At 43.2% G+C, this 14,808-nt stretch overlaps 1 protein-coding gene across 2 annotated transcripts in view; it reads left to right on the top strand.

Moving 5' to 3' along the window:
* The first annotated feature begins 1,933 nt into the window (after positions 1–1,933).
* Positions 1,934–14,808, top strand: part of DISP1 (dispatched RND transporter family member 1) — an 85,675-nt gene continuing 72,800 nt past the window's right edge. For both annotated transcript variants that reach the window (XM_040698520.2, XM_040698521.2), the window contains exon 1: positions 1,934–2,078. The gene's annotated coding sequence lies outside the window, so the exon portion shown is untranslated. The remainder of the gene's footprint in view (positions 2,079–14,808) is intronic.

Raw genomic sequence — 14,808 nt, 5'->3', positions numbered from 1 at the left:
TAATCTATATATGAGTTACAAGTGTTACAGATTTCAAATCATGTAAGGGACCTTACTGCGATGAAAATATGAATAGATACATCTCTACGTCTTACACATAGGTATAGTTTCTTTATTAATAATGATACTTTCTATCTGCGCCATCTGTCAGTTTCCAAAATCCATTAGTTACAGCAAAGCGGTCTGATGAGGAGGGATTCCATTAGTTACATCACTCCCAACGATGAACGCTAGATGGCAATGAAAGACAAGAGCTGGGGAGTGGAACTAAAACTTGAACTTACTGTAATTCCTGCTCCCAGCGGAGAATCAGTGGAGCATAAGCAGTATTTTGTCGATATATTTTGTGAAAAAAGGGAAAATGTCACAGGAATTGCAGAGCTGGATGAGGTGACTGAGCTGTCTCTTGAGCCTAGAGGAGAAATCAGCACAATTAGAGATTAAGTGGCAAAATGTGGTATTAAATGATGAGGCCTGGTGGCAAAATTGTCTGGAGCTGGAAGGGCTGAGCTTTCCTCTTTCATTTGCTCTTGCTGCTTTGCAGGAAGGAGATATCTCCTTAAATTCATATGTTCTTTCCTGTTTACTATTGCATTCCTGGAGTGATGCTCCATCCCAAATCTCAACAGTTAAGAATGTTGTCTTCCACAGCGTTTCATGTTCTGATCTCATCTGATCAAACACAAGTTATCAGGCTGATACAACAGACACATTCCTGGTGTTTGGGATGAAATCTGAGCCAGAACACAGAATTATAATGAGCCTTTAATAAAAACCATGTTGAGTGAAGAGGGACAGGGAGCAAATCAGCATTTCTGACTCAGGCTGCAACCCCTGACTCCCCAGCCATGGGCAGTTTGACCCTGGGGGTTCCACATGATTATGAGAGGCTTTTAAAGAACTGGTTATCCTCACAATGGGGTGAAAGTGCAGCAGCCTGTGGTGTATAAGGGATTCACTGCAAAGTATGTAATGCTTTATTCTCGTCTTTAAAAACAATGAATATGCAGTTTTACTTAAGCTGTAAAAGTGAGACCTCCGAAGTTAGGCAGTGACACATCTGTGAGGAGCTGCGTTTTGGTCCAATCTGTGTGCTAAGTGAGGCAGGGATCCTTGGGGACAAAATGGCATCTGATCATGCCATTAAAAACTAACACACGCATACAAGACAGCACAGTTATGGCTGTGGCAAGCTTTTCCTGGCCTTTCAGCACTCAATTGTCCAGATGTTCTTTGCTCTATGGGACTTCATGTACGATATTAGGCTTTTAGTTCTGGAAGTGTGTGTACAGCGTGACACTGTGGCCCTGCTGGGGCGAGCAGAGAAGGAACCTGCGAAGATGTGTTATATCAGGGAAGAAACTGCCCTGGGTGCTACAAAACCCCATTCCCGGGCTCTGTGTGCCCTCTCTCACCCCTCAAGGCATGCTGATCCTATTTTGGGGATTATGCATGCTGCTCTGCCAGGGAAATTCTTGTGTCAGCCTTCTGCTGTCAAATTCTTTTCCAGATCTTTATTTTATGTTGGGCACTGGGAAACATTTCTCCTCAGAAGGAGCGGTGAGGCAGTGGCACGGGCTGCCCGGGAGGTGAGGGAGTCGTGGTCCATGGAGGTGCTTAAGAACCGCGCGGATGTGGCGCACGTATGGCTCAGTGGGTGTGGTGGTGGTTGGACTAGATAATTTTAGAGGTCTTTTCCAACCTTAATGATTCTAGGATTGTTTTTTCATAGAGGGCCGCCCGCGACCTCAGGGACTTGTGGCGTAGGGCTTTACCGCCGCCACCGCCAATCCCAAATGACCAAAGTCACCACCGATGTGGCCATCCCCTCCGCCGCGCCACGCTCAATATGGCGGCCAGCAGCTGCCGGGCCCGGCGCCGCGCTCAAGATGGCTGCATCCCCGCCTCCTTGTCCCGCCCCGTCGCCGGCGCCGACTTCCGGAGGGAGAGGGCGTCCGTCCCATGGTAACTGCGCCACGGCGGAGACGCCGCGGGTGCTGCTCGCTTCCTGCCGCGGTGACGGGCTCAGGCAGGGTAGCGGCGGCCGCCTCCGGGACCCTGCAGCGGGCAGCCCACAGGTAGGCGTGCGGCTTCTCAGCTTCCCGCCTCCCCTCCTCGCCCGGCGTCCGGGGCGGGAAGGCGAGGGGAACCGCCGGGGAAGGCGGTCCTTCGGCGCTACCGAGCTGCGTGCGCGGCCCCGCGGCGGGAGGGCGGTAACGGCCGCGGCCGGCCCCGGCGGGCACCTGGCGCCCCGCCCGGTTCGCGGCCGCTCGGACGAGGCTCCGCTCGAGAACGGCGTCCTGCGGGGCGCGGCCCTACTCCGCCCGCCCCCGCCGCGTCCCTCCCTCCGGGCCTGGCCTCGGTGCGGGTTGTTAGCGGGGCTCCGCTGGGGCAGCGCGCTCGGTCCGCATCTCTTCAGCGCCGGCTGCTGCTGTAGGTGGGCTGGAGGAGCCGCTGAGGCGGAGGGATGTTCGGAGGCGTATGGGCTGCCTCCGGCGTGAGGAACAGCGCCCGCTGGCTCCTTCCCTCCTTCTGGTGGAGGGTATTAAAAGTTCACTTGAGAATGCTCCTGTGTGGAAGGCAGTAGGGTACTTGCTGTTTTCTCAGCCTCTGGGTTAGAATGAAAAGTAAGGCTCTGCAGAAGGAGAGATGGTTCAAACTGTGTTGGCGAGTGGAATCATAGAATCACAGGGTGGTTTGGGTTGAAAGGGACCTCAAAGCCCACCCAGCCCCACCCCCAGCCATGGGCAGGGCTGCCCCCCCAGCTCAGGCTGCCCAGGGCCCCATCCCACCTGGCCTGGGGCACCTCCGGGGATGGGGAACCCGCAGCTGTGCCCGGGCCTCACCGCCTAAAATAGGGCCTGTTTCTTCCTCAGGACAGGCACAAAGAGCTGTAGTTGCTCAAAAGATGCGTCTGCAGGGTGTGTGTGTGTTATAAATGAATGGAGCTGTCTGATCAGAGTGGAAGTAGCATGCTGGAGAGGACACTTATGGAACTGCTGGCTTGGACACACGAACAAAAAAGCCTCTGTTATGTACCTGTAAATCAGTAACAAGGGTAGCAAGTAACAAGATAGCACATCCTAATTGTCAATGGGATCATTATTAAACATGGTCAGCTATAAAAGTGTTGGTCAGTAGAATTGCAGCGGAATCAAGGGGCAAGAAAGTAACTGGGGCAGATAAGGATGTAGGATCTTCCTGAGAGTGAATTCCTTTACTTGGCAAAGGGACCAGAGCCTGAGGCAAACAGCCTGCAGGGGTGGAAGGTCTGTGTATTGTGGAACGGTCTACAGAGTGGGGACATGAAATTACAGTATGGGTTAGTTCCAACCCCCTGCTGTTGGCAGGATTGCCACCCACCAGATCAGGCTGCCCGTGTTTATTAGAAAGCTGTAGGTACTTAAAATATGAGCCTTTATAGGCTCTTGCTGCAAGCACTGTAGTTTGTGGTCACTAAATTGTTGACCATAACAAATAATAATGTTTATAAACATATGCTTGGAGGAAAAATTGTGCTTTAGCTTTTCAGTAGCTCCTATAAACCACATCTGCCATTGGGAAGCTGCTGGGCTGATGGTACAAGTGAGCTGAGATACAAATTAAAAAGCCTAAATAAACAAAAAAAATCTTGATGTTTTAGTAATTATCTTTAGACTGGAAGCTTATGGAGCACAGCAGCCTTTGCTGACAGTATTCTGTTTAGGAAACTAAACATGGGCATTGCATTATGTATTTTAGAATTCATTAAATAAAAAACAAAGTCAAATCCTGCCGAAAGATTTATTTTCTCTTCCACAGCAAAGTGAGTAATATCCTGCAGTAGTATAATAGCCTAGTTTGAGAACACGATTATTGTGGGACCAGAAGCTTAAATGTGTTACATCAGTTAAAAGCAGATGGATGATGAAATGAAGGCCTTATACGCAGTGATGCAGGATGTTGAAGACCACATTAGGATTTGAGTCTTCGCAGTGTAACTCAGGAGAATTTTCCCCTTTTGGGTGCGGTGCGTATACATGGGCAATAAGACACAGCCATTGGGTTTTTCTTATTAATCTGCTTTTGAATTCCCTGGTGCAGGAAAACTTATGGGTTGCAACGTGATCAGTAAGGCTTGTTCACCTGTGTGGGAGCTAGAGTAGAGCAGTGCTGGTGTTTGGGCTTTCCTGTGCAGGGGCTTTGCTTCAATCTGTTTGCCTTCTCCTGCTAATTATTAATAGGCAATACATGACTTCAGGAGGAAGCTTGCTCTGGATTTATTTATTGTTAGCAGACACGCTTACGCGTGCTGAGAAAGGTAGATTTTTTTTTCCTTTGACTTTTCCCTCATCTTTCTGAACCTGTTTCTGTTGCTGACTCTTGGAGAAAGGCATGTGAAGCTGTTTTGCACTGATCAGAGAATTACTGTAGCAGGAACAAAAGGTGTTGATATGGGGAGAACAGTCCCAAAGGGCTTTGGGAAGAAAGAGATGGAATTCAGCTTAGTAGCCTCCAAAAAAGTCTTGCTGTAGTAGAGGTGAAAAATAAGACCATAAAAGAACAAAGGTAAAAAGAACATGTGAAAACACTTAGTTCTCATAATGTTACCCTTTCCCACGAGGAGTCTTTTTGAATGGCTTTCATAGTAATGTTTCTCATATGTTAGCCATAGATGTGAGCCGTAAGCTTTGCTTTCCTCTAAGCTTTTAACAGAGATGATTGATTTATTAGCTTTGATAGAAGTATAGAATTACTTGCAAACTTTGAAATACATAATAAGCACCTCAGATAATTAGCAAGCATACCGCTATCTCTCTTCAAAGCGATCAGTGGAATTAATTTGGTTGGGTAACCATGGCTATTTTCTAGTTCAGCAGCCATATGGTATTTCTGAGTTTAGTGTGACTTCCTGTGAGCAGCTCTTACCGAGTCAGCTGTGCTCTGGTGTGAAGTGCAACGAAAATTAAACACTCTTGGAAGGTGTGAAAATGCTCTTTCTGATATTAAAAGAAAAGACAGGTTGCTTTTCTGCCCTAAAGAAAAGCACGTTGCTTTGTGGTGTAAGAGTGCGCTGTAACCTCTAAATTACATGTTTAGTGAGACCGTAATGCTAAAATAGCCTTGCTTGGCACTGAGGGTTTTAATCAGAACTTGTCAGATTCATGTTTTGTTGTAAACAAAGTACCTCTTAACTCTTAAAAATGGAAGCTGTGTAACTGTAACTTACCCTTCTAAAGGGATCTCTCCTAAGTGAAGTAAAATACAGTAATGAGTCCTGGTATTAATAGAACAAGACAAAATTTCCATCTGAACTTTGATTTTAAGGCTTGCAATTGTCAAAGGCTATCTGTCATCTGTCAAATAACTTTTGAAACTCCACATACAACAAGTCAAGAGTGCTGTGCAGCTGGCTTGGTGAAAAATGGAGTAGCAGAAGATGCATTGGCTAGGAAGGCTGTATGTGAAGGAACTTTATGATGATAAAAGGTGAATTCTTGAAGCTATGTACCCCCTGCTACCTGTGCATATTATTTGTGGCTTAACTTTCGCTGAGGCAGATTCTCTTGCATTCAGTATTAAGGTAAATGAATCTGGCTGGTAGACTGTGGGGAAGGAGGACTGGAGTCAGGTGGTGGTGTGGGAGGGAGATCTGAAAGCAGAAGTGGTGAGGCTGGATGAGCAGGGTGGAGAGGAGCAAGAATAGGTACTGGGGATGGGGTGGGAGAAGTGGTGATCACCCTTAAGGCTGCTGGTGGAGATGTGGGATAGCATAGACCTCACAAGAATGAAGGTTTGTGGGGAGGGAAGGTGGCACTGAGGGGAGAGAGAGTAGCTGGTTGGTGGATAGATGGGTAAGAAATACAGAATCATGGAATGTCTCAAGTTGGAAGATACCCGTAAGGATCATCAAGTCCAACTGCCGGCTTCACACAGCACCACCCAAAATCCAAACCCCATGTCTGAGGGCGCTGTCCAAATGTCCCTTGAACTCTGCCATTGGGGCTGTGCCCACTGCCCTGGGCAGGCTGTTCCATGCCCACCGCCCTCTGGGGCACACCCTGTCCCTCACCCCCAGCTGCCCCTCCCCTGACACAGCTCCATGCCATTCCCTCAGGCCCTGTCGCTGTCACACAGAGCAGAGCTCAGCGCTGCCCTCTGCTCCCTGTGAGGAGCTGCAGCCGCCATCAGGCCTCCCCTCAGCCTGCCCTGCTCCAGGCTGAGCAATACTGCAGTAAAGGTGAAAAGCTTGTGCTCTGGTTGGCTAGTGTATTCAGCAGATGTCTGGAAATTGTTTGCCTTCTGTTTGCAAGTATATGAAGAAAGTTCTTGCTGCGTATCTTAATCTATAGCACCAAGTTGTTTTTGTAGAGACAGGCAAACACAGCATGATAAAACCATTCTTGTGCTGTCTCTAGCACAACACAGTTCTTGTGCTTTTGTAGCACAAATTAATAAAAATGACTAAATTAAGCCTTAACTATTAACAGATGTGGGCTGTATTTTATTCTTGTACAGTCTCTCCTTGTTAATGATCTTGACATGCAGATAGATGGTAAGGAGGCAGCTCTAACTTTAATAGGAGGAAATGTATTCTTGTCATCTGAAAACATTTATGTTCCAGGCTCAAGTGTGCATTCTAAGCAATAGTTCTTTCTTGCACACAGCCACGGTGCTTGGAAATTCAGCTGCTGTTATCCCTGCATTGCTAAGGATCTCTGGCCCCCTGGAGCTTTAATTCTTCACCTTCTATCTTTATGTAACTAAGGTTGGGCAAGGGCTGTGAGCAGGCGTCTGCTGTAGGCTTCCTGATATTTCTTCTTCCCACTACTGCCCGTGTGTGTGATAAGATGTGCCTGTTGGAGCTGTAAGGAGTAAATCAAAGGCAAGCAGCTTTATTTCCACCGCTGACGCTGTTCTTGTTGCTTGCTTTCCCAAAGTACCACATTTGCAGTCTTCCTAGGCATTTGAAGAGAGTATTGATGAGCACTGTTAAAAGTTTGAACGTTCCAAATACACTATAATTGTCTTATAACTTGTACTTGTTTAATCAGTGTGGATTCTTTAGAACTATTTCAGACCTAGTATGACAAATATAAGAAATCAGTTATTTCTGTGCACGTCTTTCTAAAGTTTCTGAACCAGTGTCATATTTGACTGTATGTACAACATACAATTTTAAAAATCTTTTTAGCTTATACCAGAGGCAAATGGATCTCCCTGTGTTCAAACTGCCTTTCACGAAGTGCCTGTCTGTGATTAAATATTTATGTACCGGATGGAGCATCAAGAGAGAGATTTGAGAAGATGTACTTTGTAAACATAAAATCTATTCTATCTGGAATGCGAGCGGAATGATGCAGCTCAGTTTACAGTTTTGCTGCAGGGAAGTGCTGGAATTAAACCTTTCTTCATGGGGCCTCATCTGTGCTCTTCTGTGTTAAACACGTTCCTGTTAATTGTAAGACTTGGTAGGTTCCTGACACCTGTAGACTGAGGCTCGAGGTATTTCTAGACCTGAAGTGAGACTAGAAGGCTTTTTTACAATTTTTTTCCCATTTCTTTTCTCTGAATATGGTTACTGTGCTCAGCAACGTGGCTGATGCGAGATATTTCTGAAGATAAAAGCATTTAATATTGTAATACCCATGCCGCTATTCCGATACTGAAATAGCACGCTGGCAACAGTTTTTTGAGGTCACGTGAGAACTCAGTTTTGTGCAGATAGCTTTGGGTGGGAGGGAAGAAGGAGGGGGATTTTGAGAACCAAGAGTAATTAATTAAAAATTGCCACAGCTATGATGTTTTGAGCTTAGAAAATTACAGAGCACCACGCCATCTAGTTTAAATATCTAAGTTAAAATATTTTCTTTAATATTACATACGCTGTTCAAAATAATTACATGAAGCTGAAGGGAATTTTTTTCCTGTTGGAATAAACTTTAGCCTAGTCTGAAACATGTGTTCTCACTTACTGTTGATAGCTTCTTTAATACCATAAAAAAACTCCAGCAGGTATTGCAAGAATTCGGTAACTTAATCTTAACGCTTTGAAGTGAAATCACGTGAAATGTTTTGATTCTATTGTATTTTTGTACAGGCGGCAGCATGACATACAAATCAGTATAAAAATAAGAACTGAAATCGCTAATATAGCTTAGAACTCATTGCTGTGACAGTAAAGTCTGAGGCTTTGAAAAACAGCAATTTTGTAGGCCTGAATTAATCAGCATGTATTTGCTCTGAAAGTTTATGGTTGGAAACAGAAAAAGGTAGAATTTGCATCAAAGCTTTTGGAGAATTAAAAAAAAAAATACAGTATTTGTAAGACATACTGCTGTATGATGATGTTAATACGTTACTTTTGTCACCAGTTTCAGTGTTGTGGTTGGCCAGGTGCTACAACTGGCCCTTCCAAGGGCAGCTGCTGACCTGTTGGCTCAGGAACTGTTTTTCCCTGCTTAACCTGCTGTTAGGCAAAGCCAGTTTCAGATCTGCTGCGTATCAGTGCTTTGGCAACTTGTTCTCCCTTTAAAAAACTGGTAGAGATGGCGTTAGTGAGAAAACAATTACTGGCTTTGTGAGTGGTGCTGTCGAGTTATGACTAAGTTTATTGATTTGCCCAGCCAACATAAACTCCAGACAGATTTTTTTTTTCATGGCCTTTCCACGAGAGGGTCACATGGCTGTTTGTTATTGCCCTGAATATTGAGCTCTACAAACCAGAGTGCTTTACAGGGAAATGCAGAAGTTTTGAAGAGGTTGTTTGGGAACATACTTTCATCGCCGGCATGTCTAGAAGGTGGCTCTTTGTGGGAGGTTGTCTCTCTCCCTTATACTTTGCAGAAGCTCTTCAGTGTTTGTCACAGCTTTCCTGATATGCAGCACAGGGATTCATTTTTGGAAATTTGAGCTGTTTCTTTCTAAGCAGGACAGACTCACCTCTGTTTGCCTGTGCTAACTGTATTTTTGTTTTTCCTTGCCATCTTTTCCTCTAACCTTCAGTGACGATTCAAATGTACTATTTCAAGTTCCTTGCTGTATGTGTAACTTAGGCTGCTAAATCTGTAAAAACCAAAACAAACAAAAAAACCCATGATCTGAAGCTGTAATAGTGCGTCTGTATATTTGAGGCCCACCAATAATTACCAGAGGTCCTACTTGTCTACCCCACTATTTGGCGCTTCCCTCTCCCTTTGAGGGAAGGGGTAGATGGTCAGAGCTTCCAAGGTAAAATGGAGCAGACTGATAACATCAGGTCTGAATGATATCCTGAAACGAATGTGCTGCCTTCTCTTCAAGGCTTAATGCCAGCTGCTTTTGTGAGCCCTGTTAAGAGAAAGTTGTGTGATATCTCCTCTGCTTTTACTGGAAACTTGTTCTGGTATTTTTGCTGCAAACTTTCTTCATTGTGTCACAGCTCTAACTAATTGGAATGGCCAGGGCGGAGTAGAAAACAAATACAGTAAGCAAAAAGATTGAACAAAGTAAATATTTATTTTGGTAGCTCTTAAGAAGTGTTTATCTCCTGTGTGAACTGCTTCTGGGTAGTCTTTAGCAATGACCTTTTTATTGTAATACAGCATGGACAAAAGCAAGTACCCGTGTTCATTACCAAGGGTAGAGCACGTGGATGCAGCAGTTTTGTTCCATTCCTTCATTTCTTCTTTCTTCATTGCTGCTTTTTCTCAGTGAACTTGGCCTTGTCTAGGCCAGCTTCCCGAAACTCTTATCTACAATGTAAAGGTCAGCTAGTTTAGTTGTAGATATGGCTGCCACGTGTAGCGGCTATGATCTCACTGTGGTAACATTCTAAGTTGCAAAGACAACACTTGTAGAAGTTTCTAATTTGTATTTCTCAACAATTTCCCAGCAGTGTGGTCTTGCCTCCTGCTTTGCAAATTCTTCATGTTGATACACTCATGGCCTAAGGCCATATAGTTTGCTAAGCCAACAAGAAACTACTTGCTTCACTTGCCTAGGTTAGCTTTCTGGTTAGCAGGTTGAATGAGTTTTACATGTGATCACATGCACACCAGGGTGATGGGTCCAGCTTCACTGGAACAGGAGGTGGAAGGCCTTATTTATTGTTGGTGAAAAAGTTAGTGATCAGTTAGATCACTTCCATTTGTAAATTAGGGCTTGGTTTTCCCAGTTTAGCAAATTGGATTATTGATAACTTGGACATAATGCTGAGTGTTTACTAATTTAGGGTGTAGATAAGTAATAGTAAAGCTGAATGGTGAAAGTATGTGAAGAAATTATTTGGTTGGAACCTTGATGGGAAAGGTTAGTTTAGATGAGCTTTTCTGGTTGCATATGTGAATGAAAGCACAGATTTTCTCTGCAAACTATTGACTGAGATCATTTCTATCTGTTCACCATGTTCGACCTGCAAGAACGACTGGAGAACTGGAGACTGTGAAACCTCTGCAATGAATACAAACATCTTGTAAGCTTTTCTTGTGGAAAAAGTACAAAGGTGGTAAATAAACATAAATTTTCTGAAAGCCAAATTGACAAGCAGTTGAATCTCCTCTCATGATACGCTATCAAGTCTTGTGTCTTTGGGAGAATCAAATGTGTTTTTAGTTTGAGTTTATTCAAATGATACTGCCTATATGGAAAAGCAAGGAAATGTTTCTCTAAACACTGTAAAGTTGGTGGAAAAACCTTAAGTAGTTTCATGGAACACTGTCAGACCAGAAGGTTGTCTACGCTGAATGGTCTCTTCAGGGTTCCTGCACTGATTTTTGACTTGGGTGAAAAGTTAAGGCCACGCAGTGTTAGCAACAGGTGGTACCGAGGTGGGGGGCACTGCACATGTGCTGGAAAATGGGGTTGGGGTTCTGAATTATTTGAACAGACTGGAAAAGTAACATGGGAGTTAATACACCTTTCAGGTGAGGACAGAACTCGAGGTCTTCTGTTTTATGATGGTCTCTGCACAAGTGGACGGTGGAAAAATAGAATGAATTTTGTGCAAAGGGTCTGGGGAATGTTGCAATTAAACTGGATGTGATTCTGTTAAGGGAAATGTTGCAAGCAAGTTGGATATACTGAAATATGCGAGCAGGGTAACTTTCCATAAGTAATATGATAGTCCTTCATCCTAGATTTAGGTGTGCCACTTCAGAAGCTAAACTACTTGGAGATGGTATAGATGCAGGTAAAGAGAACACAGTCTTGAAAATACCATTTTTATTTTGTAAAAGATGTTATATTTTTACAAGAACAGATTCCTTCAAGTAACAAAGACTAAAGGAAGAAGGAAGAACTGTGTTCCAATGAGATATAAAAAAGTAGGTGTTTGCTACAGCTGTTCTGATGACAGAAGCATCAGTAATGAGTTTAAATTGCAACAAAGATGTGTAAATGGACACTAGAAAAAGCTGTGGATCTCTGGAACAGATTGGTTAGGGAGACTGTGGTATTTCCATTTTCAGAGTGCCTTTTAAGGCATGGATTAACTATGTCTAGACCTTGCTTTCCTAATCCCATTCTGAGAGGCTGAATTAGCTGATTTATTGAGCTTCTTTCCAACCATTACTTTATAGTACTAGAAACTCCTAGAATAGTTTCTGGAAAGCTGGGCCATACAAATTAAAGAGATATCAAAATGGTTAATAGCTTTGGGTTATTAATCGCTTTCTCATTTCATGCTAATGGGTCTTGCTATCAAAACAGCACATCTGTACTCTCTCATTTCCACTCCCAACCCTTCAAAGAAAAGTAATATTGCATAACAAGGGGAAAATACTTTTATGAATCTTCTGGCTCACTTCCACTTTGTGACTGTAAATATCTTCTAATTGATATGCTAAGCATATACCAGCGGCTACAAACTTCCAGAATAATCTTTCCTTGACAACTTCATACAGAATTTTGGAGACGTGGGTGAAATTGCACTCATAAAGCCCTATGGTAAGTCTGATAGCAAACTCTGAGATTTCAGACTGCTTTGCTCATGACTCTGAGTTAGAATTAAGATATGAAGTAAAACATGCCCTCATTAGCAGATAGCAGCCTTTATCTCACACGCCCTTTTTCCTAAAACTAGCAATTAACATGCACAACTGAGAGGCAGAGTAATCTGGCAGCAGGAACTTGGACCTAGGAGACAGAATTGTCAGCATCTTAATCTTAGATATGGCACTGAATTATGATTTGCTGAAGGGCATGTTAAATTCCTGGCCCTGTTTTCCATGCACAGTGTGTTACGCTCTAAGGATTAATTTTTGTCTGTAGCTGCAGATGTGAAAATTCTTCAGACACGTATCTCTTTTCTGCATTAAGAACTAGTATGTAAGCCCAAGCATTTTCTCATTCTTGGATTCCCAAGTTGTTTGGATTCTTCTTCTACAGTATCTTAGACTGAAGAAAAACTAGTTAACATTTTAGTACCTTAAACATATCCATCACAGTAGGATTACTGTTCATATTTCTCTTAACCTTTGTATTTGGAAAAGTACAGTCTTCCTTCACTCTGTTCCTCCCCACTACTGCTGAAAATCTCTTCTCTCAAAGAGTTCCAATGTGTGGCACAGTTGCTTGACTTCCTTCAAGACCTGTAACAACGCAGGTAGTTTGTAGAACTTGCATTCCATTGGAATCCCAGCTCTGTTGTATCACCTCACCTTTCTAGATGAGGAGGTTGTGTCAGTGCTAACTGATGTGACATGCAGTGTTGGTACAGCTTTTTTAAATCTGAGGTTCCTTAAGAAGGCAGGGGGCATGCTGCTATGACTTAATTGTTTTGACACACCAGCGGTACTGAAGAGGGAGAGGGTGTGTGGAGTCTTTAGTGCAATGAATTACCTTTTTAAAAGCTGATGGCATCAGCCTGAAATCCCTGTGGGTTTTTTTTTTTTTTTCTGCAGGTGTGGGTTTTAAGTTTGGGCTCTACTGACGTTTGCATTCAGATTTATTATTACTGTGTCACCCTACAGGGTTTATAGTTCCTTCAATGTATTCTCTGTGAAAGAACTGGCATCATATTTTAAAAGGTTATGTTGAAGTCTGGTTTCCACAGCACAAGTTGCCATGGATATGTCAGCATCTTAATGTTTGTTTGCAGAGGAATGAAGGAGAGGAGGTTCTTACTAGCTGTTTTCAAATTAGTGTTTTGCATCCAAATGATGCTGTTCTCATGGGGAGTTACCTGTCCAGTGGGCATTAATTCTGCTGTCTGCTTTGAGAATGGATTAAGTTCATTCTGGAATGAGTTCATGCAGAAGTGTCTGTATATACCTTTATTTTTTATTAGCTTTTTAGTTGTCCAGGTGCATTTCTAGGTTACTTTTTTTTTTCTCTGTGGTGAAGTAAGCCTGCTTGTTGTGTGCCCTGCAGTACTTTGGAGCCATGTCAATCAGCATTTAAATAGAGAGCTCAGGAAGTAAGGAATGCAGTACTGCCACTGCTGTATTAAATACAAAATACCTGCTGAATTTTGTGCATCTTCATGAAGCAAGAGAAGGTCCAGGATTTCCTGTGATTTGGAAAAATGAGGTGGTGATTTTTGTCTTGCAAAGAGCTGACATAGCAAGCAAATTAAAACATACATCTCCTGCATGCTCTGAGATGTGAATAGGTTAAATGCTTGGGAGAGACTTCTTGCTTAACACTACGCTCAAAGGGTTTTTTTTTTTTTGTCTATTCTTTGCTTTTTTAACTACCTGCTTAGTTTCTTCCTTGCTTCTGATTTACTTTTCTCCCATTCCAAAATAAGGATCGTAGTGATGAATGTGTTCGTGCAACTGCTCAAATCTTGATCCAGAGACACAACACACTGACTTCCAAGCCCGTGCAAACTACCTGCAGAGCATGCCAGAGCCTGCTGCTGGGAAAAGTGTGTGACGAAAACAGGAGTCAGATGGTGACTTGCTCATCGCCCAGATCACATCGGTAGAGGCATGGTCAGGCATGTTTGAAATCTGATGAAAATGAACCCTGTTGTTTTTTATAGAGAAGATACAAGTAGACTAAGTACTGGTAGTATCTTATTCTTAGCTCTTCTGAGGATGTGATTAACAACTCCTACAGGACACGTGGCTAGTTTCCTTGTCAGAAGAAGCTGAAAGGGAAGCCAGAAGTCAAGAAGCAACCCAGTGGAAAAAAAAAATGCAAAGAGGAAAAGGTGAATGTCCTCACATGGTTGAGTCGGGAAGAGCATGTATTAAAAAAGTAGACCTTTGGAAGATAGTTAACCATCTTAATAAGGCAAATAAACAGTTAGCAGCAGTTTTCTTTGTAAAATATAGCCTTGTGTGCGTGCCAGGAATTAAATTATTACTCTGGAGCTCCACTGTCACAATGGCTTTGTCCCATCCCACTTCGTATGCAAAGGAAAATGTCTTTAGGGGCAGAAACTTGGACATAGCCTTCTGTCACCACTGTAGTACAGTAGTGGGTACCAGTCCCTTCCCACATTAATTCAGCTGTAGACCTTTTAAAGTTCTTTTGGGTGTAAAGCTTATTAAAGGTGTTTGTTTTTTTTTTTAACAAAAGTATAATCGTCTTGTAGCTTGTGTGTATCATAAACCTGAAATGGTTCCACAGAGGAGCATCTAGTGTATTTTACAGTGTGTAAATAAAACACCCTTCGTGTGCTAATTTCAGTGAGGTACGTCTGAGCTGAATTTCCAAACTGATAAAACCTGTTCTATGCATTTGGTATCCATAGCAATAGCTGCAGAGGTGTCTGTCTGAAGTGATAGTTACAGAGAGCTGTGTTATGGCTTGTGCCTTTTATAGAGACCTTGCTTTGCTTTTATCTATGTAGTGCAAAATATCTTGAGTGATTCATGAAGATAAATACCACTTAGCAGT

Source organism: Gallus gallus, chromosome 3 (assembly GCF_016699485.2).
Source record: "Gallus gallus isolate bGalGal1 chromosome 3, bGalGal1.mat.broiler.GRCg7b, whole genome shotgun sequence".
Taxonomy (NCBI): domain Eukaryota; kingdom Metazoa; phylum Chordata; class Aves; order Galliformes; family Phasianidae; genus Gallus; species Gallus gallus.
This window is presented reverse-complemented; position numbering and strand designations above follow the sequence as displayed.